Source organism: Halichoerus grypus, chromosome 10 (genome assembly GCF_964656455.1).
Source record: "Halichoerus grypus chromosome 10, mHalGry1.hap1.1, whole genome shotgun sequence".
In the NCBI taxonomy this organism is placed as follows: Eukaryota; Metazoa; Chordata; class Mammalia; order Carnivora; family Phocidae; genus Halichoerus; species Halichoerus grypus.
Window position 1 is genome coordinate 20150441 of NC_135721.1, and position 27411 is coordinate 20177851.

At 40.9% G+C, this 27411-nt stretch overlaps 1 protein-coding gene and 2 pseudogenes across 1 annotated transcript in view; 2 read left to right on the forward strand and 1 right to left on the reverse strand.

The window, feature by feature from the left end:
* Positions 1 to 27411, reverse strand: part of ASXL2 (ASXL transcriptional regulator 2) — a 141526-nt gene that overhangs the window by 100214 nt on the left and 13901 nt on the right. The window lies entirely within an intron of this gene.
* Positions 8983 to 9073, forward strand: LOC118525017 (U6 spliceosomal RNA; annotated as a pseudogene).
* Positions 22326 to 22833, forward strand: LOC118522382 (ubiquitin-like FUBI-ribosomal protein eS30 fusion protein pseudogene; annotated as a pseudogene).

Genomic DNA, 27411 nt, shown 5'->3' on the forward strand with positions numbered 1-27411 from the left:
TTAATTGTTCCCATAAAAATTATGCACTATTTCAAATATAAAGAAAACTACAAAATAAAAGAAAACTTATATATGGACGAGCAAGCTTTAGCTAACCTGCAAAAGAAAATGAAGGAACTGGGGCGCCTGGGTGGCTCAGTCAGTTAAGCATCTGCCTTCAGCTCAGGTCATGATCTCAGGGGGCCCGGGATCCAGCCGGTGTCATGAGCAGGGAGCCTGCTTCTCCCTCTCCCTGTGCCTCTCCCCATGCTTGTGCGCTCTCTCTCTCTGTGTGTATCAAATAAATAAATAAGTCTTAAAAAAAGAAAAAAAGAAAATGAAGGAACTTTCTGAAAAGACAGAAATGTTCTATACCTAGACTAGGGTGGTAACACACAGATGCACACGTTTGTCAAAATGAATTCAGCTGTGGGCGCCTGGGTGGCTCAGTCGTTAAGCGTCTGCCTTCGGCTCAGGTCATGATCCCAGGGTCCTGGGATCGAGTCCCACATCGGGCTCCCTGCTCAGCGGGAAGCCTGCTTCTCCTTCTCCCACTCCCCCTGCTTGTGTTCCTGCTCTCACTGTGTCTCTCTCTGTCAAATAAATGAATAAAATCTTTAAAAAAAAAAAAAAAAATGAATTCAGCTGTACTTTTAAGACGTGTGCATTATACTCAATAACCATTACACCTCAATAAAGCTGGCATATACCTCAATTAGATGATTTTTAAATAAATTAGCTTGCCTGGGTGGCTCAGTCGGTTAAGCATCTGCCTTCAGCACAGGTCATGATCCCAGAGTCCTGGGATCGAGCCAGTGCTGGGCTTCCTGCTCAGTGGAGAGCCTGCTTCTCCTTCCACCTGCCATTCCCCGTGCTTGTGCTCTCTCTCTCTCTCTCAAATAAATAAAATAAAATCTTAAAAAAAAAAAAATTAAAGCAAAATGAAGGAATAGAGGAAAAACGCCACACTCCCTGAAATTCAAGAGTAAGAACATATTATGGAAAAAAAATAAATTTGAAAATGGGACAGGATGGAAATGTTTTTTATTAAACTCAACTTATTCATATCTGAGAACCAGACTGTTTTAATGCCTGAAATGACCATACAACAGAGGCAGTGAAGGGATATCCAACAGAAAAAGTTAGGGAAGGAGGGATGAGAAGCAGAAAGGATAAAGTTCTCTGGGGAAAAAAATTAAATAAGAACAAAGATATTGTACAAAAAGGTATTTTACAGAAAAGATATTCATATAAAATTGTATGGCCATCTGGGGCGCCTGGGTGGCTCAGTCGTTAAGTGTCTGCCTTCGGCTCAGGTCATGATCCCAGGGTCCTGGGATTGAGCCCCACATCAGGCTCCCTGCTCCGCGGGAAGCCTGCTTCTCCCTCTCCCACCCCCCTGCTTGTGTTCCCTCTCTCGCTGTGTCTCTCTCTGTCAAATGAATAAATAAAATCTTTAAAAAAATTGTATGGCCATCAATTGTAGCCATCAAACAAAAATAAAAGTAGGATGCCAAGAGACAGCAAACAATATACAACAGGCCCCTGTTTTAAGCAAGTGAGAATTCTAATGGTAGAAACAGACAACAAATATGTAAGAAAAAAAATTCTTTTTTCACATAGTGTTAAGTACAACACAAAATAAAACAGGATGATAAGGTTGAAAGCGAATGGGAAGAGAAATAATTCCACCGAGTAGTCAGGTCTCAGCAACTACCCAACATGTAACTGAGAACTGAGTGACAAGTTGCCAGACAAGGGAATATCTGAGGGCAAAACAAAAGCAAAGGCCCATTTCATTAGTTTAGCTCAAAAGCCATGAAAAGCTTTAGTCTATTTAGTCATATGGAAAATAAAATTCAAACTCAATAAAAAATATTTCATCAGAAGCAGGCTCCCCACATCGGGCCCCCTGCTCAGCGGGGAGCCTGCTTCTCCCTCCGCCTGAACCTCTCCCTGCATGTGCTCTCTTCTCTCTCTCTCTGACAGATAAATAAAATCTTTTAAAAAACCCAAAAACAAACAAACAAAAGAAACAGATAATACACTTAAAGAAAGCAAAAAATAAACAGTGAAAAGTTTTATTCCCTCCTCCCCCTCACTGTCCACCCCTTATTCTCCCCATCTGCTCCTTACTTACTAGTTTCTTATGTATCCTCCTAACATTAAAACAATCATAAGCAAGCACTCTCACTTTTGCACAAAAAAAGGCAGCAAGTCACACACAATATTCAATATATGACCTTATCCATCTAGTGTATCTTGAAGGTCCTTATGTTTATATAAAAAGCATCTATTTTTATAGCTGCATAACATTCCATTCTATAGATATACTACAATTTACTTAGCCATCTCCTAATTTTGGGACTGTTTCCCATCTTTTGCATAGTATATAGCAAAAACAGTTGGTGCCCCGTATCACATCCCAAGTCCACAGCTGAATTCAGTTACATTTGCTGTGGATAATTCCCACTTACACTAACAGTGTCCCACCTCATGCTGATAATAGGCCTATCTCAAGGTTCCATGAGTCTCTTCACTTTTCTGTCACAGGGCTTTCTCCAAAGCCAAAGAAGCCCAAACAGCAGCAGGGCAGCCCACAAGTGCAGAGGAGTTAGCAACCCTACCAGAAATCCTCAACCCCTCCCAGGATGAACAAAATGCTCCAGACTGTCTTTTTTTTTTTTCTTTAAAGATTTTATTTATTTCTTTGACAGAGAGAGAGAGATAGCGAGAGAGGGAACACAAGCAGGGGGAGTGGGAGAGGGAGAAGCAGGCTTCCTGCTGAGCAGAGAGCCCAATGCAGGGCTCCATCCCAGGACCCCAGGATCATGACTTGAGCTGAAGGAAGACACTTAACGACTGAGCTACCCAGGCGCCCCTACTCCAGACTGTCTTAACCCACTATGTACACATGCAATAGACCCACAAATGAAGAAGTCGTGGTGGCAGGGATGAAGGCTATTTATGACCCCAACAACACAGAGCCTTCCTTTCATAAAACTGGTAAAGCTTAGCTACTGTTGCTGCTGAGTATCCAAAACTTGTCATCAAAAAAGGCCAACTCTGAGCCCTCTGTATGTTACAATCCCTCAAAGAGATGAGCCAGCTAACAAAGGAGAAGGAACAAGAATAGGAAAACAGTGCTGGTAATACCACTCTACAAATGTGTTACTACCAGAAAAGAATTTCAGTAAAAGGATTCTAAGATAAAAGTAGGTTCCAAATTCTAGGGTTGTTAGACCATCCCTGATAAAAATTTCCAACAAAATTCAGTGAGCTAAACCATACACTAAAAAAGTGGAATTGTGGGGGGATGGTTTGACAACGCCTGGGTGGCTCAGGTCATCATCTAGGGGTCCCGGGGTCTCGCTTGGGGAGTCTGCTTGAGGATTTCTCTCCCTCTCCCTCTGCCCTTCCCCCCCGCTTCCATGTGCACACTCGCATACTCTAAAATAAATAAATCTTTTTTAAAAAATTAAAATTAAAATTAAAAACTGGAGCTGGTATAGCTCCTAATTAAAGTTAGGGTGCACCTCTCTCCCAATCTTCCTTCCACTACAATTCCCATTTATGATTATAAGACAGAGCTAAGAGTATATGAATAATATAAATGAGTAAGTTGATTTCGAGATATACCAAACTTCAAACTCTTCAAAAACTCCTACTTTTTCCTCATAATCACTAGTGAAAATGGTTAGAAAATTGCCTGTTTATTAAGGAAGCCTCAATAATTACAAAAACTATAAAATGTTAAACTTCTGTTCTCATTGTAATGCAATAAAAGAATAAATTATAAAAAATAATTTTTTTTAAGATTTTATTTATTTGATAGAGAGAGAAAGCGAGAGAGGGAACACAAGCAGGGGGAGTGGGAGAGGGAGAAGCAGGCTTCCTGCGGAGCAGGGAGCCCGATGTGGGGCTCGATCCCAGGACCCTGAGATCATGACCTGAGCCGAAGGCAGACGCCTAATGACTGAGCCACCCAGGCGCCCCTAAAAAATAATTTTTTTATAATGTTTTTAATCCCTACCCCAAAAAAACCCTGGACCAAGAAGGAAATCACAACTATATTTAGACAAAAGGAAAAAAAAAGTAAGTGAAAGGTATAATTATGGAAAAGAAGTAAGCAACTTATTATTTGTAAAAGTGTTTCTCTTATTCTCTTAAACTACTTGAATTTTTTTTACCATATTTAACTGATTTCAACAAATATCTAAGCACCTTCTATACAGCTGGCCCTTGAACAGCATGGGTTGGAACTGTACAGTTCCACTTATAGACAGATTTTTTTTTTTTAATAAATACAATAGAGTTCTGTAGATGTATTTTCTCTTATGATTTCCTTAACATTTTCTTTCCTTTAGCTTATTTTATTGTAAGAACACAGTATGTACTACATATAACATACAAAATATGCGTTAATCAACTGTGTTATCAGTAAGGCTTATGTCAGTAGTAGGCTCTAAGTAGTTAAGTTTAGGGGGAGTCCAAAGTTATACTCGGGTTTTCAACTGTGTGGGGGGGTCAGCGCCCCTAACCCATGTAGTTCCATCACACAACAAGTCATCTAAAATATCCAAATATATACTCTATATCCTCAACATACTATCTTCACAGGATTAAGTTAATCCAATTCCACTGTCTCTCAAAAATCATTCTCAAGTACAGCTTTGGTAATGAACCTATCCTCAGTTAAAATGCCCTTTTCTGGGGCGCCTGAGTGGCTCAGTCGTTAAGCGTCTGCCTTCAGCTCAGGTCATGATCCCAGGGTCCTGGGATCGAGCCCCGCATCGGGCTCCCTGCTCGGCGGGAAGCCTGCTTCTCCCTCTCCCACTCCCCCTGCTTGTGTTCCCTCTCTCGCTGTGTCTCTCTCTGTCAAATAAATAAATAAAATCTTAAAAAAAAAAAAGAAAAGAAAACTCTTCTCAAAAAAAAATTAAATTTTATGGTTAGTTTCTATGGGTCAACAGATCCCATGAAGCTTAAGGTAGATTTGTGATTTTAACCACTATGTACCATTCAACATTACTCTGGTTAAAAGGCCTTGATTTACCTTTGGAGATCCACCTCCCTCCTCCATTCTCAGTCCATTGGTGGTAACCAACACTAGCAATAAAGCAGGAAACAAATTAGCACTTTCCAACTTCTTGGCAACAGTAATTCGCTTAGAAATGGGCAGAAGGGGGCGCCTGGGTGGCTCAGTCGTTAAGCGTCTGCCTTCGGCTCGGGTCGTGATCCTGGGGTCCTTGGATCGAGCCCCACGTCTGGCTCCCTGCTCGGCGGAGAGCCTGCTTCTCCCTCTCCCTCTGCCTGCCACTCTGCCTACTTGTGCTCTCTCTCTATCAAATAAATAAGTAAAATCTTTAAAAAAAAAAAAAAAGAAATGGGCAGAAGACTCAAACTAAGGCTACAGGAGCAGAGTAACAGGTGAAAGACATTTTTTGCCCCAGGAACTACCGGACTTAAATGATGGGAGGCTGAAGCTAGTAGCTTTTAAACACCCCAAAGACAAACAAGAGAGAAAGAGTAAAAAAATCTTCATAATGCCTCTATTTAAACAATGAATCCAACCATACCTGAAGCTCCACCCCCAGATTTTCCAATGACAGCAAGTTCTCTTTTCTTTCTTCTACCACTTTGGGATAGATTTTCTACCATTTTCAAAACAGTCCTGACATAGAACCCATTCCTAAATCAAGATTAAGAACTCCTGAAGTAGATAAGAAATCTATATTCTGAATCCATACACATGGGTTCATAACAGTAAAGCTAATTATGGTGAATACACTGGCAACAATTAGAGCCTACTAGTCACAAAAAGCTTTTAGCCTAGTTTAGCAAACAAAACAAAACAAAACAAAACAAAACTTTTTTTTTAAGCTTTGTAAATCACTGAACTATATGATGAAATATTCCCAGAAACCAGTGAAAACAATGCTTTGAAGCTACCAAGACAAGAATTTCACAGATGTCAAACAGAATCTGGACCTCTAAATCCTTGCTCAAAAGAACCAACCTGAAGTCTCACTTCATCCATGAAGTCTGCCCGAATCCTCAGTGACACCCTTCCTTCTCAACCTTAGGTACTTAAAATGGGCAATTTCAGCAGCTAACTACACAAATTTTTTATCATTCCTACTTAGTTTATTTTTTAAATATTTTTATTTATTTTTTTAAGTAGGCTCCACACCCAACATGGGGCTCAAACTCATGACCTTGAGATCGAGTCACATGCTCTACTGACTGAGCCAGCCAGGCGCCCCTCACTTCTACTTATTTTAGTCTCTTATTTTTTTCTTTAAGATTTATTTATTTATTTTTTTGAGAGACAGAGAGCATAGCAGGGGAAGCAGCAGGGAGAGGGAGAAGCTGCCTCCCCACTGAGCAAGGAGCCTGATGCAGGACTCGATCCCAGGACCCTGGAACCACAACCTGAGCCAAAGGCAGATGCTCAACCAACTGAGCCACCCAGGCGCCCCTTAGTCTCTTATTCTTGTCTCCACATACTGAAGTGCACTTATTTACAGAGACGAAATAGTCCAGGTTTTAATAAAAAGAGAACGAGAAAAAAATCTCCTGAAGAGGACAGATAACCAGGTAATTCCAACCTAGATTTACTGAATTTCACCTTTCTTTTAGAAGAAAACTCAGTTTTCTCATTGTGATTAATACCACGACCCCCATGGTATCCCCCCAGAGGAAAGATTTGTATTTAAAGCTCCATGGAAAAGTGGATTAAAATACCCTTTTACTGCCCTTGCAAAGTGTAAAAGAAAAAAAAAAAGAAAACCACAGGCACCGTCTAAAGAGAACTTTACTAAATAATGAGGGAAAGTTGCACGATACAAGGAAGGAAAAGACAACATAATTCGCAGTCACTTTTATATGAACAGACTGCTGAATCTCACCATGATGACCTCCTAACACCAATACTCCCTGCTTTAGCTCCTGCCCTTCTACCTCCTTACCAGCTGACAAGACGTCTAGTGAACTGCTAAGAGTTCATGCAAGAAGTAAGAGCCATCCTTCCTCCACAATTAGTAAGCCCAGTGTTATCTCAAGGTCACTGACCATGTCACATACTAATAATTCTCCACAAACCAAAACGAGATGCAATTAGGAGGGGGGAAAAAATGAAAAAAATTAAGCTGAAATACCAATGGTGGTTGCCACTGGTTAGTAGGTCAATGGGTGATTTTTTTTCCTTTTAACCCTCCCCACATTTTCTATCATGTCCAAGTATTATTTTGACCCACAAAAGTTTTTCCATTTTTATGCAGTCAAATCTTATACTTTATGGATTCTGCTTTTGTTAAGAATGCTTTCCACAGGGGGCGCCTGGGTGGCTCAGTTGGTTAAGCGACTGCCTTCGGCTCAGGTCATGATCCTGGAGTCCTGGGATCGAGTCCCGCATCGGGCTCCCTGCTCAGCAGGGCGTCTGCTTCTCCCTCTGACCCTCCCCCCTCTCATGTGCTCTCTCTCTCCTCTCATCCTCTCTCAAATAAATAAATAAAATCTTTAAAAAAAAAAAAAAAAAAAAGAATGCTTTCCACAGAATGACACAAAACCAGGGCAACAGGAAGAAAAATATTACCAAACGTGACGACATAAAAATGAAAAACTTGGTACCATACGTATGCACGTGTATGCACATGTACACACACAAACCCATAAACAAAGTCTAAAGAAAAAGTAGGAAAAAAAATTGGAAAATATATCACACACAGAAAAAGCTGTTATAGAGGTGCCTGGGTAGCTCAGTCAGGTAAGTGTCTGCCTTCAGCTCAGGCCATGATCCCAGGCTCAGCAGGCAGCCCGCTTCTCCCTCTCCCTCTCAAATAAATAAAATCTTTTTTTTTTTTTAAAGATTGTATTTATTTATTTAACAGAGAGAGCGAGACAGCACAAGCACGGAGAGCAGGAGAAGGAGAGGGAGAAGCAGGCTCCCCGTTGAGCAGGGAGCCCGACACGGGGCTCGATCCCAGGACCCTAGGATCATGACCCAAGCCAAGACGCCCAACCATCTGAGCCACCCAGGCACCTCTCAAATAAATAAAATCTTTTTTTTTTTTTTTTTTTTTAAAGATTTTATTTATTTATTTGAGAGAGAGAGAACGAGAGACAGAGAGCATGAGAGGGAGGAGGGTCAGAGGGAGAAGCAGACTCCCCGCTGAGCAGGGAGCCCGATGCGGGACTCGATCCCGGGACTCCAGGACCATGACCTGAGCCGAAGGCAGTCGCTTAACCAACTGAGCCACCCAGGCGCCCATCAAATAAATAAAATCTTAAAAATTAAAAAAAAAAAAGAAAAGTTGTTATAAATGAGAAAAACAATTTAAAAAGAACTGGCAAAGGAATAAAAGGATAGTTCAGAGAAAAAAATACAAGTGGTCAGTAAACATTACAAAGATGTTCAACCACAGCCATAAAACCATAAATACAGAAACTGAAATCAAAACCAATTTTTTTTTTTTTTTTTTTTTTTTTCCACGTACAGAGTTTGCCAAAGTGAAAAGAACTGAAAAGCCCATTATTTGTCAGGGCATGGGGAGCAGATACTGTCATCCATTGCTATAAAATGGTACAATCCTTTTGAAGCACAACTTGGCACTCCCCAGTCCTGGATGGATATATCTTTGACCCATCAATTCCAATATAAAAATTAATTCTATGGCTATATTCTTACCAGAACACAAATAAATATGTACAACATTTACTTAAAATATTTTTGCAACATCATAAAACTGGAATGGCCTAAATTCCAAGAAGTAATTAGTAAAATAGGTTGATAATTAACCAAATAAAAGGGGAATACGTCACCATCAAAAAGAGCAATGTAGACATCAAAAGAACCGATAACAAAAGTAAAAAGAGACAAATTGAACTACATCAAAATTTAAAACGTATGCATCAAGGGACACAATCACCAGTGAAAAGCCCCTATAGAATGGGAGAAAATATTTGCAAATCATGTATGTTAAAGAGTTAATATTCAGAATAGTGTTCATTTCAGCAGCACATATACCAAAATTGCAATGATACAGAGAAGATTAGGGATGACATGCAAATTCGTGAAGCATTCCACATTTTTTTTTCCAAAGAAGACATACAGATAGATGGTTAACAGACACATGAAAAGATGTTCAACATTACTCATCATCAGGGAAACGCAAATTGAAACTACAATGATATCACCTCACATCTGTCAGAATGGCTAAAATTACAACAACACAGGAAATAACAGATGTTGACGAGGATGTGGAGAAACGGAAACCCTCTTACACTGTTGGTGGCAGCCACTCTGGAAAACAGTATGGAGGTTCCTCAAAAAATTAAAAATAGAATACCCTATGATCCAGCAATTGCACTACTACGTATTTACCTAAAGGATACAAAAATACTGATTTGAGAGGCACCTGGGTGGCTCAGTCAGTTAAGCGTCTGACTCTTGATCTCAGCTGAGGTCCTGATCTCAGAGTCATGAATTCAAGCCCTGTGTTAGGCTCCACATTGGGTATGGAGCCTACTTAAAATACACACAGACACTGATTTGAAGGGACACATGCACCCCGATGTTTACAGCAGCATTATCTACAACAGCCAAATTACAGAAACAGACCAAGTGTCCAATGACTGATGGACTGATAAGGTATGTGTGTATGTGTGTGTGTGCACATACATATGGAATATTACTCAGCCATCAAAAAGAATGAAATCTTGCCATTTGCAACAATGTAGATGAAGCTAGAATGTATTATACTAAGCGAAGTAAGTTAGAGAAAGACAAATACTGTATGATTTCATTCATATATAGAATTTAAGAAACGAAACAGATGAACATAGGGGGTGGAGAGAGGCAAACTATAAAACAGACTCTTAACTATAGAAAACAAACTGAGGGTTGCTGGAAGGGAGGTGGGTGGTAGGATGGATTAAATGGGTGATGGGTATTAAGGAGGGCACTTTTTGTGATGAGTGCTGGGTGTTATATGTAAGTGGTGACACACTAAATTCTACTCCTGAAACTAATATTACACTATATGTTAACTGGAATTTATTTTATTTTATTTTTTTAAAGATTTTATTTATTTATTTGACAGAGAGAGACACAGCGAGAGAGGGAACACAAGCAGGGGGAGTGGGAGAGGGAGAAGCAGACTTCCCGCTGAGCAGGGAGCCCAATGTGGGGCTCGATCCCAGGACCCTGGGATCATGACCTGAGCCGAAGGCAGACGCTTAACAACTGAGCCACCCAGGCGCCCCAGTGTTAACTGGAATTTAAATAAAAACCTGAAACTATAAAAAAAAAAAGATTAGTATCCAGAGTATATAAAGAACTCCTACAACTCAACAAAGAAACCAAACAACTCAATTCAAAAATGGGCAAAGGACTTGAACAGACATTTCTCCAAAAAAGAAAAACAAATGGCCAACAAGCATATGAAAAGATGTTCAACATCCTAATCATTAGGGAATTGCACATCAAAACCACAATGCAGTATCACATCATATCCACTAGGATGGCTGCTTTCAAAAAACAAACAAGAACAAAAACAGAAAATAACAAGTGTTGATGAGGATGTAGAAAAATTGGAACCCCTGTGCACTGTTGATGTAAAATAGTATAGTGGTTCCACAAAGTATTAAAAATAGAATTATAATATGAATCTAGCAATATCACTTCTGGTTACATATCCAAAAGTACCAAAAGCAGGGTGTCGAAGAGATATGTGTATACCCATGTTCACAGCAGCATTATCAAATAGCCAAAACATAGAAGCGTCCATTGCAGATGAATAAACAAAATGTGATGTACACATACAATGGAATACTATTTAGCCTTAAGAAGGAAATTCTGACACATGCTACAATGTGATGAACCTTGAGGACATTACACTACATTAAAAAAGTGAATCATAGGGGCACCTGTGTGGCTCAGTCCGTTAAGCATCTGCCGTCGGCTCAGGTCATGGTCTCAGGGTCCTGGGATTGAGCCCCACATTAGGCTCCCTGCTCGGCAGGGAGTCTGCTTCCCCCTCTCCCTCTCTCTCTCAAATAAATAAAATCTTAAGAAACAAAAAAGTGAAACATGAAATGACAAACATTGTAAGATTTCACTTATACAAAGTCTCTAGAGTAGTCCAATTGATAGAAATGGAAAACAGAATGCTGGCTTCCAGGTACTGCGGGGGTGGAGGAATGAGGAATTGTATAATGAGTACAAAATATCAGGGTTTTTTTGGTTTTTTTTTTTAAAGATTTTATTTATTTATTTGAGAGAGAGAGAGACAGAGCGAGAGAGGAAACAAGCAGGGGGAGTGGGAGAGGGAGAAGCAGGCTTCCCGCGGAGCAGAGAGCCCGATGCGGGGCTCGATCCCAGGACCCTGGGATCATGACCTGAGCCGAAGGCAGACGCTTAACGACTGAGCCACCCAGGCGCCCCAAAATATCAGTTTTATAAGTTGGGAAAGTTTTAGAAATTCATGACACGACAATGTGCATATATTTAACACTAGTGAACTGCACACGTTTTTTAAAATCTATTTATTTATTTGAGAGAGAGAGAAAGAGAAAACGGGGGAGGGGGCAGGGGAGGGAGAGAGGGAGAATCTCAAGCAGACTCCCTGCTGAGCGCACAGACTGACCTGACTTGGGGCTCGAGCTCACGACCCTGAGAATATAACCCAAACCAAAATCAAGAGTCAGATGCTCAACCAACTGAGCCATTCAGGAGGCCCTTGAACTGCACATTCATGTAAACTATATGTATTTTACCACAATTTTTTAAAAAGAGCAATATGGATAGATGGATAAATAGTAAATGTTAATAATAGAATCTAGGTGGTGGGTATACGGGTATTCTCTGTAAAACTTTCAACTCAGCTGCATTTTAAATTTTTCATAATGAAATATTGTGAGGACAAAGAACAATGCAGCACTCTGAGCAGATATGTGAAAACAGTCTCACACTATTTTTTTTAAAAAGATTTTATTTATTTATTTGACAGAGAGAGACACAGCAAGAGAGGGAACACAAGCAGGGGAAGTGAGAGGGAGAAGTAGGCTTCCCGCTGAGCTGGGAGCCTGATGTGGGGAGCTCCATCCCAGGACCCTGGGATCATGACCTGAGCCCAAGGCAGATACTTAACGACTGAGCCACCCAAGCGCCCCAACAGTCCCACACTATTAAGTGAAAAATCTAAGTTGCAGAATTATATATAGTAGTTTAACTGCTTACTCTCTAAACTTGTTGGGGGGTGGAATTATATATATGGAAAGAAAATTTCTGGCCGTACATCTTAGAAGCCATTATCAATATTTACTTCTGGAAAGAGTTGGAGATGTAAAAGTCTTTTTTTTTTTTTTAAGATTTTCTTTATTTACTTGAGAGAGCACGTGCACACAAGCAGGGGGAGGGGCAGAATGAGAGGGAGAAGGATGCGGGGCTCAATCCCAGGACCCCAGGATCATGACCTGAGCCGAAGGCAGACACTTAACTGACCTAAAATGTATCTACTATGTGGCAAAACTGGTGATCAGATACATTCTTGGTAGCAATCAATATAAATTGGTACAACCCTTAAAAAAGGCAGTATGTCAAAGAGCAAATTATAAACAACCATATTTCTAATCTCCCCAAAGGAAATACTCCAAAAATAGGGATGCATCCCAATTCCAGGTAAGATGGGGTAAATATATTCCATCCTGTCACTCCCACTGGAATGTAGCTATAAAACTTGAGCAGAATGAAAGGAGCAGCTGAGGATTCTGCAAAGTAAATGGCTTCTTCTCATGCTCACATGGAGCATGCACCAAAATACAGCATACTTTGAGTCATAAAATACATCTTAATAAATTTAAAAGAACAGAAATCATGCTACATCTGTTCTTGGACCACAGTGGAATTAAAACTAGAAATCAATAACAGAAAGATAGCTAGAGAGACAGCTGGCTGGCAGTCAGTAGAGCATGCAACTCTTGATCTTGGGGTTGTAAATTCAAGCCCCATGTTGGGTCTAGAGCTCACTTAAAAAAATAAAAAAACTTGGGGCGCCTGGGTGGCTCAGTTGGTTAAGCGACTGCCTTCGGCTCAGGTCATGATCCTGGAGTCCCTGGATCGAGTCCCGCATCGGGCTCCCTGCTCGGCGAGGAGCCTGCTTCTCCCTCTGACCCTCCCCCCTCTCATATACTCTCTCTCATTCTCTCTCTCTCAAATAAATAAATAAAATCTTTAAAAAAAAAATAAAAAAAAATAAAAAATAAAAAAATAAAAAAACTTAAAAAAATTTTAAAAACCACAGCCATTAAAAGAAAGAAAAAAAAGTCCCAAAATACATGGAGATTAAACAACACACTTTTTTTTTTAAGATTTTTATTTATTTATTTATTTATTTGACAGAGAGAGATAGACAGCAGGAGAGGGAACACAAGCAGGGGGAGTGGGAGAGGGAGAAGCAGACTTCCCGCTGAGCAGGGTGCCCAATGCGGGGCTCGATCCCAGGACCCTGAGATCATGACCTGAGCCGAAGGCAGACGCTTAACGACTGAGCCACCCAGGAGCCCCTAAACAACACACTTTTAAATAATACACAGGCTAAAGAGGAAATCTCAATAGAAATTTTAAAATATTATGAACTAGGGGCGCCTGGGTGGCCTGCTCGGCCTGCTGCTCCCACTGCTTGTTCTCCCTCTCAATCTTACTGACAAATAAATAAAATCTTTTAAAAATAAATAAATAAAATCTTCTTTAAAAAAAGAAATAATAAAAATGAGAGCAATAATCTGTGAAACTTAAAACAGGAAATCATAGAGAAAATTAGTAAAACCAAAAGCTGGTCCTCTGAAAAATCAATAAATCAATAAACCTAAAGCTAAGAAAAAAAGAAGACACAAATTACTAGTATTACAAGGGAAAGAGAGGACATCATTACAGATCCCATGGACACTGAAAGGATAATAAAAGAACATTGTGAACAACTCAATGCCCACAAATTTGATAACCTAGATGAAATGGACCAATTCGGGCACCTGGGTGGCTCAGTTGGATAGGCAACTGCCTTCGGCTCAGGTCATGATCCTGGAGTCCCGGGATCGAGTCCCACTTCGGGCTCCCTGCTCGGCAGGGAGTCTGCTTCTCCCTCTAACCCTCCTCCCTCTCATGCTCTCTGTCTCTCATTCTCTCTCTCGCAAATAAATAAAATCTTTAAAAAAAAAAAAAAAAAAAAGAAATGGACCAATTCCCTGAAAGACATAATCTGTCAAAACACAAGAAGAAAATGACAATCTGAATAGGCCTTTATCTTTTAAAGAAATAGAATAAATAATTAATAACCTTCCAAAACAGAAAACACCAGGCCCACGCTGGTTCATTGGTGAATTCTACTAAACATTTTTTTTTTAAGATTTATTTATTTAGGGGTGCCTGGGTGGCTCAGTTGTTAAGTGGCTGCCTTCGGCTCAGGTCATGATCCTAGGGCCCTGGGATCGTCCTGGGATCGTCCTGGGATCGAGCCCCACATCGGGCTCCCTGCTCAGCGGGAAGCCTGCTTCTCCGTCTCCCACTACCCCTGCTTGTGTTCCCTCCCTCTCTTGCTGTCTCTGTCAAATAAATAAATAAAATCTTTTTTAAAAAAAAGAAAGAAATTATACCAATTCTCTACAATCCTTTCCAGAAGACAGAAGCAGAAGGAATACTTCCTAACTCATTCTGAGGTCAGCAATACCCTAATACCAAAACCAGAATGGAAAAAAACCTACAGATCATTATCTCTCATTAACATAGATGCAAAAATCCTTAACAAAATATTAACAAATCAAATCCAACAAAGTGAATGGTAGCAGACAGATTGGAGAAGACCAGAACTCAAAATACCACCAACTGGCAATGAGAGCAAATTTTCTCCTCCAGTATCTCTCAAAGTGAACTCAACACAGCCCAAAACCTGGATACAGGCATCAGTGTAGATAGTTCCATTAGGATAGGAGTCTCCTAACGCCCAGCAACAAAGCAAGAATTTCCCCCCATTTTCTTTCTTACTTTTATTTTTAATTTTCCTTGTTCTCTCATACCTCAAACCCCAAGTAATTCTGTGGCAACAACAGCAACAGAGTTAAGTAGGTGCTTAAAACTCTCAAAGGAGAGAAACCTTCCCCTCCATATCAGAGGAGTTATGGTACCAAGAGAATGAGACAAAACCCCATTGCTCTTTTAACCTCTCTTGTTTCCTGCTGCTTAGCCCAAGGGGGACACAGTTGTAGGAAAAACACAGAGTGGCATAAAGAAAATTTCTGGCCAAAGATGAAAAATGGGAGTTCCAAGGAATCAGACAAAAGAACTCAGGAAAGTGACCCCTTAAAGTTGTGAACAAACTCCTCAGCTAACACCTGAGCTGTGCATACGTGGACTGGATTCTAAAACAGAATAGATAGATTTTGAGAACTGAACTATAGGATAGATTGGGGTCAGCAAAACTTTTCTACAACGGGCCAAACACTAAATATTTTAGGTTTTGTGGGCCTAACAGTCTCTGTCACAACTGTTCAACTGTGACCAATAAAGTATGAAAGCAGCCACAAAAAATACCAACAAGTGGGCATGGCTGTGTTCCAATAAAATCTTATTTATAAAAATAGGCAGTGAACTGCATCTGGCCCACAGGCCATGGTTTGGCAACCCATAGGGAAGACCACCACCCAAATCCCAGATACTACTATCGTGGTTCACACAAAGGACAAATCCAAATAGCAGTCAAAAGTCTTTGAAGACTTAACTGACATTGAGACAACAACCCACAGAAGGCTGGTCAAAACTTGAAGCCTAAACACAATTCAGTCAACTGTTTGCTAAAACAAAACTATTAACATTCTCCATTAAACTTAAACAAGACACAGAGTATCAATTACAATCTAAATTTACTTGGTATAGCAAGACCCAGGAAAACCTCAACTTGCTTGGGAAAGAAAATCAAAAGATAGAAGCAACAAGATAACGCTGACGGGAAATGTTTCGCAAAGACTTAAAAGCACTTATCATAAAAATGCTCCAAGTAAAGGTAAACACTCTTGAAGAGGAAGATACAAAGTAGAATATAAAGAAGAACCAAATGGAAATTTTAGAACTGAAAAACAACCAAAACAAACAAAAAAACACCTCACTGAACAAATCAATAGAAGAGGAAGAGAACATGAAAACAGAGAAACAGAAATTACCTAATGATTGGGGGGAAAAAACAAACAAACAAAAAAAAACTTTACTCAAAATTTAAATTTTTGTATGTCAAAGGACATACCAAGAAGGTGAAAAAACAGGGGTACCTGGCTGGCTCAGCTGCTGAGAGCATGAGACTATTGATCTCAGGATTGTGAGTTCAAGCCCCATGTTGGGTATAGAGATAACCTAAAAATAAAGTCTTTAGGGGCGCCTGGGTGGCTCCAGTCAGTTAAGCGTCTGCCTTCGGCTCGGGTCACGATCCCAGAGTCCTGGGATGGAGCCCCACATCGGGCTCCCCGATCAGCGGGAAGCCTGCTTCTCCCTCTCCCACTCCCCCTGCTTCTGTTCCCTCTCTCTCTGACAAATAAATAAAATCTTTAAAAAAATAAAAAAATAAACTCTTAAAAACAAACACAGAAAGTGAAAAAACAACCCACAGAATGGATTTCAAATGATGTATCTGATAAGAGACTTGTATGGGGGGCGCCTAGGTGGCTCAGATGGTTAAGCGTCTGTCGGCCTTAGGCTCAGGTCATGATTCCAGGGTCCTGGGATCGAGCCCTGCATCGGGCACCCTGCTCAGCGGGAAGCCTGCTTCTCCCTCTCTCTCTGCCTCTCCCCCCCTGCTTGTGCTCCCTCTGTCTCTCTCTCAAATTAATAAAATCTTTAAAAAGAGAGACTTCTATGCATGCAATATATACAAAGAACCCTTGGGGCGCCTGGGTGGCTCAGTCGTTGTCTGCCTTCAGCTTAAGTCATGATCCCAGGTTCTGGGATTGAGCTCCGCTTCGAGTTCCCTGCTCTGCGGGAAGCCCGCTTCTCCCTCTCCCACTCCCCCTGCTTGTGTTCCCTCTCTCGCTGTCTCTGTCAAATGAATAAATAAAATCTTTAAAAAAAAAAAACTCTTATGAACGAACAAATGACAAATATCCCAATTAAAAAATTGGCAAAGGAGGGGTGCCTGGGTGGCTCAGTCGTTAAGCGTCTGCCTTCAGCTCAGGTCATGATCCCAGGGTCCTGGGATCGAGCCCCGCATCGGGCTCCCTGCTCCGTGAGAAGCCTGCTTCTCCCTCTCCCACTCCCCCTGCTTGTGTTCCTCTCTCGCTGTGTCTCTCTGTGTCAAATAAATAAATAAAATCTTTAAAAAAAAAAAAAAAATTGGCAAAGGAAAAAAAAATTGGCAAACTATATGAATAGATATTTCTCCAAAGAAGATAGACAATGGTCAGTAAACACATGAAAGGATGCTGTGAAAAGCACCTTTTAAAAGAGCACATGAATAATACCATTATTCATTAGGAAAATACAAATCAAAACCACAATGAGATACGAGTTCACATCCACTAGAATGGCTATGATTATTTAAAAAAAAAAAAAAAGGAAAACCACAAGGATTGGCAAGAATGTGAAGATATTAGAATCCTCAAATATTGCTGGTAACAATGTAAACAGATGGTAAAACAGTTTGGCAACTCCTCAAAAAGTTAAACAAAGAGCTAACATACGACCTAGCAATTCCACTCCTAGATATATAACAAAAAGAATTTAAAAACCAAAAAGAATTGTTTTGGTTATTTTTCAGTTTTGCTCCCTCTACAAAAGGTCCTCTCTTATGTTGTCACTCTCTAGAACACTGCAGGGCAGGAGCGCTGTCTCCAGCAACCTCCTGTTCCACATGCAGCAGGGAAATGTGGGCTGGAACCCACAGTCTACAGGTGGGTTGTTCAGCAGCGTTCATACAAAAAGTTGTACATACAATGTTCATGGCTGCATTATTCACAATAGCCAAATAGTGGCAACAACACAAATGCCTATCAACTGATGAACAGATAAAAGGGAGTATATCCATACCATGGAATATTATCCATCAGGCATAAAAAGGACACATGCTACAACACAGATGAACTTTGAAAACATTATCTTACATGAAAGAAGTCAGACGCAAAAGGCCACATACTTATTGTATGATTCCATTCATATGAATCCAATATAGGCAAATCCACAGATACAGAAAGTAGATTAGTGGTTACCAGAGGCTGAGAGGAGGTGAGAATGGAAAGTGACTGCTAATAGTAATAAAAATAAGAGTGAATATCAATGAGGCTGAAAACAGAAAAACAGAGAAAAATTAAAGAAACCAAAAGCTGTTCTTTCAAGAGATCTATAAAACTGATAAACCTCCAATAAAAGGAACAAAGAAAAAAAGAAAAGACACAAATTACCAGTATCGGGAATAAAGAGGGTGTATCACTACAGACTCCGCAAACAATAAAGGACTACTACAAAAGACTCTACAGACATAAATTCAACAACTTAAATGAAATGGTTGACCAACTTCTGGGAATTGGATGACCAACTCTGGGAATTGGTCAAACTCCTAAAACCTACCCAAGATGACACAATCTTTTTTTTTTTTAAGATTTTATTTATTTGACACAGAGAGACACAGCAAGAGAGGGAACACAAGCAGGGGGAGTGGGAGAGGGAGAAGCATGCTTCCCACGGAGCAGGGAGCCCGATGCGGGGCTCGATCCCAGGATCCCGGGATCACAACCTGAGCCGAAGGCAGACACGCAACGACTGAGCCACCCAGGCGCCCCAAGATGACAATCTTAATAGTTCTGTAGCTATACAAGAAATTGAATTCATAAGTTAAAAAGCTTCTGTAAAAGAAATCTCCAGACCCAGAAATTTTCACTGGTGAATTATATCAGATATTTACAGAAGAAATAACACCAGGTCTACAAACTATCAATTCTCACTATTCACAACAGTTATGTTCTATTAAGTAACTGCAAACACTACATTAGCAAATACTAAATCATTGCTCCTAAAGGAAATAGAGTTAGGTTCCTGAAAGACTCTGCTCACATTTTTGTCAACTAATCAATACAACTTTGATTTTATGTGCTTCTGTTTAAAGACATCTTTTTTTTTTTTTTTTTAAGATTTTATTTATTTATTTGACAGAGAGAGACACAGCGAGAGAGGGAACACAAGCAGGGGGAGTGGGAGAGGGAGAAGCAGGCTTTCCGCTGAGCGGAGAGCCCGACGCGGGGCTCGATCCCAGGACCCTGGGATCATGACCTGAGCCGAAGGCAGACGCTTAACGACTGAGCCACCCAGGCGCCCCTGTTTAAAGACATCTTATTTAGGGGGCGCCTGGGTGGCTCAGCGGTTAAGCGTCTGCCTTCGGCTCAGGTCGTGATCTCAGGGTCCTGGGATCGAGCCCCGCATCAGGCTCCCTGCTCGGTGGAAAGCCTGCTTCTCCCTCTCCCACTCCGCCTGCTTGTGTTCCCTCTCCCGCTGTGTCTCTGTCTGTCAAATAAATAAATAAAATCTTTTAAAAAAAAAAAAAAAAAAAAAAAAATAAAGACATCTTATTTAATACATATTAATAATGCATTAACACTGAACTCATGGCCAACAGCACTGTAAAATTCATGCCTAAGCAAAGCTTATCTAACGCAGGCAATTTTCTCCATAAGGAACATCTCAGGTTTTTTTAACAGCTTTCTTGAATTTAAGAATACTAGACAGCACTTCAGCACTATACTTGGGGGCCATTTTAAACAGTGAGAGCACCAACAAAAATGCAAAAGCCAAGGCACTAAATAGGCCACAAAAAGAACATATTTTCACTATGAGAGGTGAAATAAGAAGGCAGAGCAGGGACCTCAGGTGGGAATATTCACATCAGGTGAGTCAAATTTTTTTGCCACACTGTACATGTCCATGAATGACCACAAAAATGTCATTAGTATTGATTTCAGTGTTAGGAATAAACCTTAGGGGGTGCCTGGGTGGCTCAGTCCGTTAAGCTTCTGACTTTTTACTGCAGCTCAGGTTATGATCTTTCGGTCATGAGATCAAGCCCTGTGTCAGGCTCCATGCTGGGCTTAAGACTCTCTCTCCCTCCTCCTCTGTCTCCCTCCCTCTCTCCCTCCCTCCCTACCAGGCTCACTCATGCTCTCCCTAAAAATAAAAAATAAGGGGCACCTGGGACGCTCAGTCAGTTAAGAGTCTGCCTTCAGCTCAGATCATGATCCCAGGGTCCTGGGATGGAGCCCCGAATAAGACTCCCTGCTCAGTGGGGAGCCTGCTTCTCCCTCTCCCTCTGCGGCTCCCCCCCCCCCCCCCGCTTCAGTGTTCTCTCCCTCTCTCTCTCAAATAAATAAAAATAAAATCTTTTAAAAAATAATAAAAATTAAAGGGGCACCTGGGTGGCTCAGTCGTTAAGCGTCTGCCTTCAGCTCGGGTCATGATCTCAGCGTCCTGGGATCAAGGCCCACATCCGGCTCCCTACTCGGCAGGGAGTCTGCTTCTCCCTCCCCCGCTCCCCCTGCTTGTGTTCCCTCTCTCGCTGTCTCCCTCAATGTCAAATAAATAAGTAAAATCTTTTAAAAAAAAATAAATAAAATAAATAATAAAAATTAAGGGGCGCCTGGGTGGCTCAGTCATTAAGCGTCTGCCTTCGGCTCGGGTCGTGATCCCAGGGTCCTGGGATCGAGCCCCACATTGGGCTTCCTGCTCGGCGGGAAGCCTGCTTCTCCCTCTCCCACTCCCCCCGCTTGTGTTCCTTCTCTCGCTGTATCTCTCTCTGTCAAATAAATAAATAAAAATCTTTAAAAAAACTTAAAATTAAAATTAAAAATAAAGGAGTAAATTTTAGCAAGTAGGTGAATTCACAAATACTGATCTAGGAATGATGATGATAGAATGTGATCTCCCTCAAGAAACAGAATAGGGGAGGAAGACTTCCCAACTGATTTTTATGAGGCCAGCATTATCCTGGTATCAAAACCCAGACACAGACAATAGAAGAAAACTACAGATTAATATCCCTCATGAACAGAACTGTAAATATCCTCAGTGAAATATTAGCAAATCCAGCTACATATAAAAAGCATAATACACCACAACCAGGTTAACTATTTTTTGCCCCAGGAATGCAAAGCCAATTCAAACTTTGAAAATCAATGTCATCCACCATATTAATAGTCTAAAACTTAAAAGCAAAATGATCCTAGCAATTGAGTCAGAAAAAGCATCGGACAAAATTCAACATCCATTCATAACAAAAACTCTTGGTAAACCAAAGATAAAAGGGGGCGCCTGGGTGGCTCAGTCGTTTAAGCGTCTCCCTTCAGCTCAGGTCATGATCTCAGGGTCCTGTGATCGAGTCCCACATCGGGCTCCCTTCTCAGCTGGGAGCCTGCTTCTCCCTCTACCTGTTCCTCCCCCTGCTTGTGTGTGCTCTCTCTCTGACAAATAAATAAATAAAATCTTAAAAAAATAAATAAATACAGATCTGTACCTCTGAAACAAATAATGCAATATATGTTAAGAAAGAAAAAAAGAAGAAGAAGAATGTAGCAGGAGGGGAAGAATGAAGGGGGGGAAATCGGAGGGGGAGAAGAACCATGAGAGACGATGGACTCTGAAAAACAAACTGAGGGTTCTAGAGGGGAGGGGGGTGGGAGGACGGGTTAGCCTGGTGATGGGTATTGAGGAGGGCACGTTCTGCATGGAGCACTGGGTGTTATGCACAAACAATGAATCATGGAACACTACATCTAAAACTAATGATGTAATGTATGGGGAGTAACATAACAATAAAAAAAAAAAGGAAAAAATAAATAAATAAATAAATAAATAAATAAAAATAAAGATAAAAGGGAGCTTCCTCAACCTGACAATTAAGTGTTTACAATAAACCTACAGCTAGTACACTTAACTATCAAAGACAGAATGCTTTCCCCTATAATCAGAAAAAAAAATATCTGCGGGGCACCTGGGTGGCTCAGATGGTTAAGCGTCTGCCTTCGGCTCAGGTCATGATCCCAGGATCCTGGGACCGGGTCCCACATCGGGCTCCCTGCTCAGCTGGGAGCCTGCTTCTCCCTCTGCCTCTCTCTCTCTCTCTCTTACAAATAAACAAAATCTTAAAAAAAAAAAAAAAGAAAAAAAATCTGCAAATCACATCCAACAAAGGATTTGTACCCAGTATACACACAGAATTCTCAAATCCCGTCAGCAGAACAATAAAGAACCCAGTTAAACAGTGGGCAGAAGACTTTCACGGACACTTCACCAGAGACGATATATAGCTGGAAAATAAGCATGTAGAACGATGCTCAAGAGTGACGTGGCCCACGGCAGGCAGTGAGGAGGCAGCACCCTTGCTGCTTCCTCTGTCGACACTCCATCTGTGCGGTAGCAGCTGCGGTAGCCGCAGCTCTGTCTCCGACATGCAGCTCTTTGCGCCCAGGAGCTCCACACCCTCAAGGTGACTGGGCAGGAGACAGTCGCCCAGATCAAGGCTCATGTAGCCTCGCTGGAGGGCACTGCTCCACAAGATCAAGTAGTGTTCCTGGCAGGCACACCTCTAGAGGATGAGGCTACCCTGGGTCAGTGTGGAGTGGAGGCTCTGACCACCGTGGAAGTAGCCGGCCGCACGCTTGGAGGTAAAGTCCATGGTTCCCTGGCCCGTGCTGGGAAAGTAAGAGGGCAGACTCCCAAAGTGGCCAAACGAGGAAAAGAAGACAGGCAGAGCCAAGTGGCGGATGCAATACAACCGATGCTTTGTCAATGCTGTGCCCATCTTTGGCAGGAAAAAGAGCCCCAATGCCAACTCTTAAGTCGCCCCTTGTAATCCTGGCTTTCCCCAATAAAGACACATAGTTCAGTTAACAAAAAGGAAGAAAGAAAAAAAAGATGCTCAACAACATAAGCCATAGGGAAATCAAAATCATGATTTACCACTACACACATATTAGAATGGCTAAAATAGGGGTGCCAGGGTGGCTCAGTGGGTTAAGCGTCTGCCTTTGGCTCTCAGGATCCTGGTATCCTTTGTGACATCAGGCTCCCTGCTTGGGGGGGTTGGTGTGTGTGTGTGTGTGTCTGGGTCTACTTCTCCCTCTCCCGCTGCCCCTCCCCCGCTCATGTTCTCGCTCTCTCTCTCTCGCTCAAATAAATAAAATCTCTAAAAAACAAAACAAAAAAAATGGCCTAAAATAAAAAAATGCTGACAGTACCAAGCACTAGCAAGGATGAAGAACAACTGCATTTCAAATAGACTGCTGATGGGAATGCAAAAGGATATAGCCACTCTGAAAATTTCCCAGTTTCTTACAAAGGTAGACATACACTTACCAATCATGCAGCAATCCCACTTCTGGGTATTTACACTAGAAAAATGAAAACTTAACGTTCAAAGGAGAGTCTGCCCACAAATATTTATTGCAACTCCATTCTTATTTGCCAAAACAGAAACAACCAATACATTCCTCAACAGTGAATGGATAAACCATTATACATCAGCACAATGAAATACCACTCAGCAATAAAAAGGAATGAACTATTAATACACAAAACAACACAGATGAATCTCAAAGGCATTAAAGTGAATTAAAGAAACCCAGTCTCGGGGCGCCTGGGTGGCTCAGTCGTTAAGCGTCTGCCTTCGGCTCAGGTCATGATCCCAGGGTCCTGGGATCGAGCCCCGCATCGGGCTCCCTGCTCCGCGGGAAGCCTGCTTCTCCCTCCCCCACTACCCCTGCTTGTGTTCCCTCTCTCGCTGTGTCTTTCTCTGTCAAATAAATAAATAAAAATCTTTAAAAAAAAAATAAAAAAAAATAAAGAAACCCAGTCTCAAAAGGTCATAGGCTAAATGATACCATTTATATAATATTCTCAAAAGACAAAACTAGTGATGAAGAACGGATCAGTGGTTGCCAAGGGTTAGGGACAAGTGGAGGGTAACTATAGCAGGATAGCAAGAAGAGTTTCCTGGCTCTTACCTGACTATAGTGGTGGTGGTTACATGTTTTAAATTCACACAACCATGTAACAAAAAGGTCAATTTTTTACTGCACAGTAATTTTTAAAATAAACTTCTAAATCAAAATACTGGAGTGAGGTACCAGGGCTCTGTGTAAGTAGAAAATAAAAAGATAGTCCCTACAGCATTAAAGTGGCCATTTTAAGTTTTCTAATTTTAATACTGTTGAGCATTTATGATGTACCCACTTAATGGAATATTCTTCAGCCATAAAAAAGGGTTATTATTAGCAACACCACAAAATGACACATAAAAGTATTTTTTAACATGAAAAAGCAGAATAGAAACTGAGAGACTAATTACAACCACACAGAAAAAAATGTATCAAAGACTAGAAGGAAATAACAGAATAAGTGATTTTTTCCAAGTTAATATTATTTCTATAATTTAAATAATTCATGAAACTTTTGCAAAATGAAGGAAACCTGTTACATATTACTATAACTAAAATATATTTATTTTAAATTTCAACATGGATGGACCTAAACAGTATTATGCTAAGTGAAATAATGCAAAGACAAATACCGTATGATTTCCCAACCAACAAAACAAAGAGAAACAAACCCATAGATATAGACGACAAACTGATGGTTGCCAGCAGGAACGGGAGTGGGGCTGGGCCAAACAGGTGAAGGGGATTAAGAGGTACAATCTTCTAGTTGTAAAGTAAATAAGACAAAGGGATATAATGTAGAGCATAGAGAATGCAGTCAATGATACTGTAAAAACTTTGTATGATGACAAATTATATACATTTCATAATATATATAAATACTGAATCACTGTTGTACAACTGAAACTAATACAATATTGTATGTTAATTATTTTTCAATAATAAATAAATCTCAATAGAGTAAAAAATAATACAGCAATCCTAACTCTGAAACAAAGTTCACAAACAATAAAGTGAAGTAAATGTATAAAATGGTCAAACCTCATCTAGGTAATTAAGAAGACTGACAAAAATGTTTGATTAAATACATATTAAGAAAATATCTAAAAATGATACAAAGTATAATAAAGCCATTTACAAATTATAGTGGTTCAAGGCACACACAATTCAAATCACAAACATGCTCACACAACTTTTAAGATTAGCTTTAAAGCATTAAAACTTAAATATCCTTCACAGACAACTTTCAAAACCCCTTGAATTCATCTACAAATTCCTGGTGGGAGGTCCACAGAAAGTTAAAACAATCATTTTCATTAAATCTGTGTCATTTGCTACATCTTGTCAGCTAGAAAACAAACCTGGGAAATACACATGAAGCAAATCCAGTACTAAATGAAAAAATGGGAAATAATCGGTATTTAATGGTGTTTTCACAAAGAGCAGCATGTACCCCAAAGCTACTGCGGTATTTAACTCCAGGGAACAGTATTCACATAGAACACAGTATGGAGCCATTCTTGGAGTTGTGCAACACACAGACCTGACTGATTTACCACCTGCCCAAACCTGAAGACCAGGGGTACAGAGGACAGTGGTATGGAAAGAAGAGTCACTCAGGAATCCAGAAATAAGAAAAATCAACATGAGCTAGAGTAACTGGGAAAGTTTTGCTTTTTTCATGTCAAGCATAGTAACATTTTGTTGTGCTGAACAGCATTCCACAACCTCCTGTATGTGTGAAAACTTCAGAAGACTAGCAGAACTTCAGTAAAGGCTTCTGCTGGAGAACTGTAAATGGGATAGGTGTAGGTAGAATAGATATAAAATGAGAAAAAAATCTGAATGATACGAAGAAAATGTATACCTCCCCCCACCCTTTTAATTCAAGAGAGCCCTACTCTAACCCTCAAAACCCCTCTAACAGGGCGCCTGGGTGGCTCAGTTGGTTGGGCGACTGCCTTCGGCTCAGGTCATGATCCTGGAGTCCCTGGATCGAGTCCCGCATCGGGCTCCCTGCTCGGCAGGGAGTCTGCTTCTGCCTCTGACCCTCCCCCCTCTCATGTGTTCTCTCTCATTCTCTCTCTCTCAAATAAATAAATAAAATCTTTAAAAAAAAAAAAAAAAAAAAAAAAAAAAAAAACCCCTCTAACAATGAATCCTACAAATGACCCAAACTGCTCAAATACAGATGTGATGTTATCTCCTGCATAAAAATTCTCTACCGCTCCTAGAATAAAAATAGTTGTCAGCCCAACTTCTACAACTCTCCATATTTTGGCCCCAATCTACCTTTTCTGGCCTTATCTTTCACTATACTTTACGATACTCACAGGTAAATTAGCCATGCATCAAACATTCCCTGCATTTTTTTAGTCTTCCCTCTTTTCGGCTCTTTCCTCTGCTTAAAATGCTCTTACCCATATTCACCTGATTATCCATCATCCCTTAATACCCAGACCAAATATTCTAAGACCAACCCTGCCATGCTCCCCCTCCATCAAATTTTAGTATTACTACTAGTTTGCTATTATATGGCCTCTACAACACAAATTAATTTTGCGATTATTTTTTTAAAGATTTTATTTATTTATTTATTAGAGAGCGAGAGAGAGAGAGAGAGAGAGAGAAACAGCATGAGAGGGGAGAGGGTCAGAGGGAGAAGCAGGCTCCCCGCTGAGCCGGGAGCCCAACGTAGGACTCGATCCCAGGACTCCGGAATCATGACCTGAGCCGAAGGCAGTCACTTAACCAACTGAGCCACCCAGGCGCCCCTTATTTTGCGATTATTTATAATCATGAAACTTAGGTTAAGACAACATAAATTTTTTCTTTTTAAGATTTTTTATTTATTTGACAGAGAGAGACACAGCGAGAGAGGGAACACAAGCAGGGGGAGTGGGAGAGAGAGAAGCAGGCTTCCCGCGGAGCCAGGAGCCCAATGCGGGGCTTGATCCCAGGACCCCGGGATCACGACCCAAACTGAAGGCAGATGCTTAACGACTGAGCCATCTAGCCGCCCCAATCGCAAGCTCTTCTGATTGAGCCAGCCAGGCGATCCTATCTCTATTTCTATGTTGTCAGGATTCTGAGCATGGATTAACTGAGTCTTCCACTTAGGGTCTCACCAGGCTGAAATCTGGACTGTGAACTCATCTGAGGCTTTGGGTTCTTTTCCAAGCCTACTAACAAGCTTACTTGTTGGCAGGTTTCAAGTCTCTTTCTGTTTCCATGCTGGCTCTTGGACAGGAGTCACTCAGCTCCTGGAGGTTGCCTGCCACTCCTTGCCACATGGCCCTCTCCATAGGCAGTTCACAATGTCTAAGTAAAGAGTGGGATTTTGTGCAGAATCTCCTGAAGCAGGAGATGGATCTTTCAGTGAGTTCCCAAAGTTGTTCACAGCTAGTTTAAGTCTCTGTGTGATTCCATATTCACCCAGGGAAACAACCGGCCAATGGGGTCCCTAAGGTTAAAGGCTTT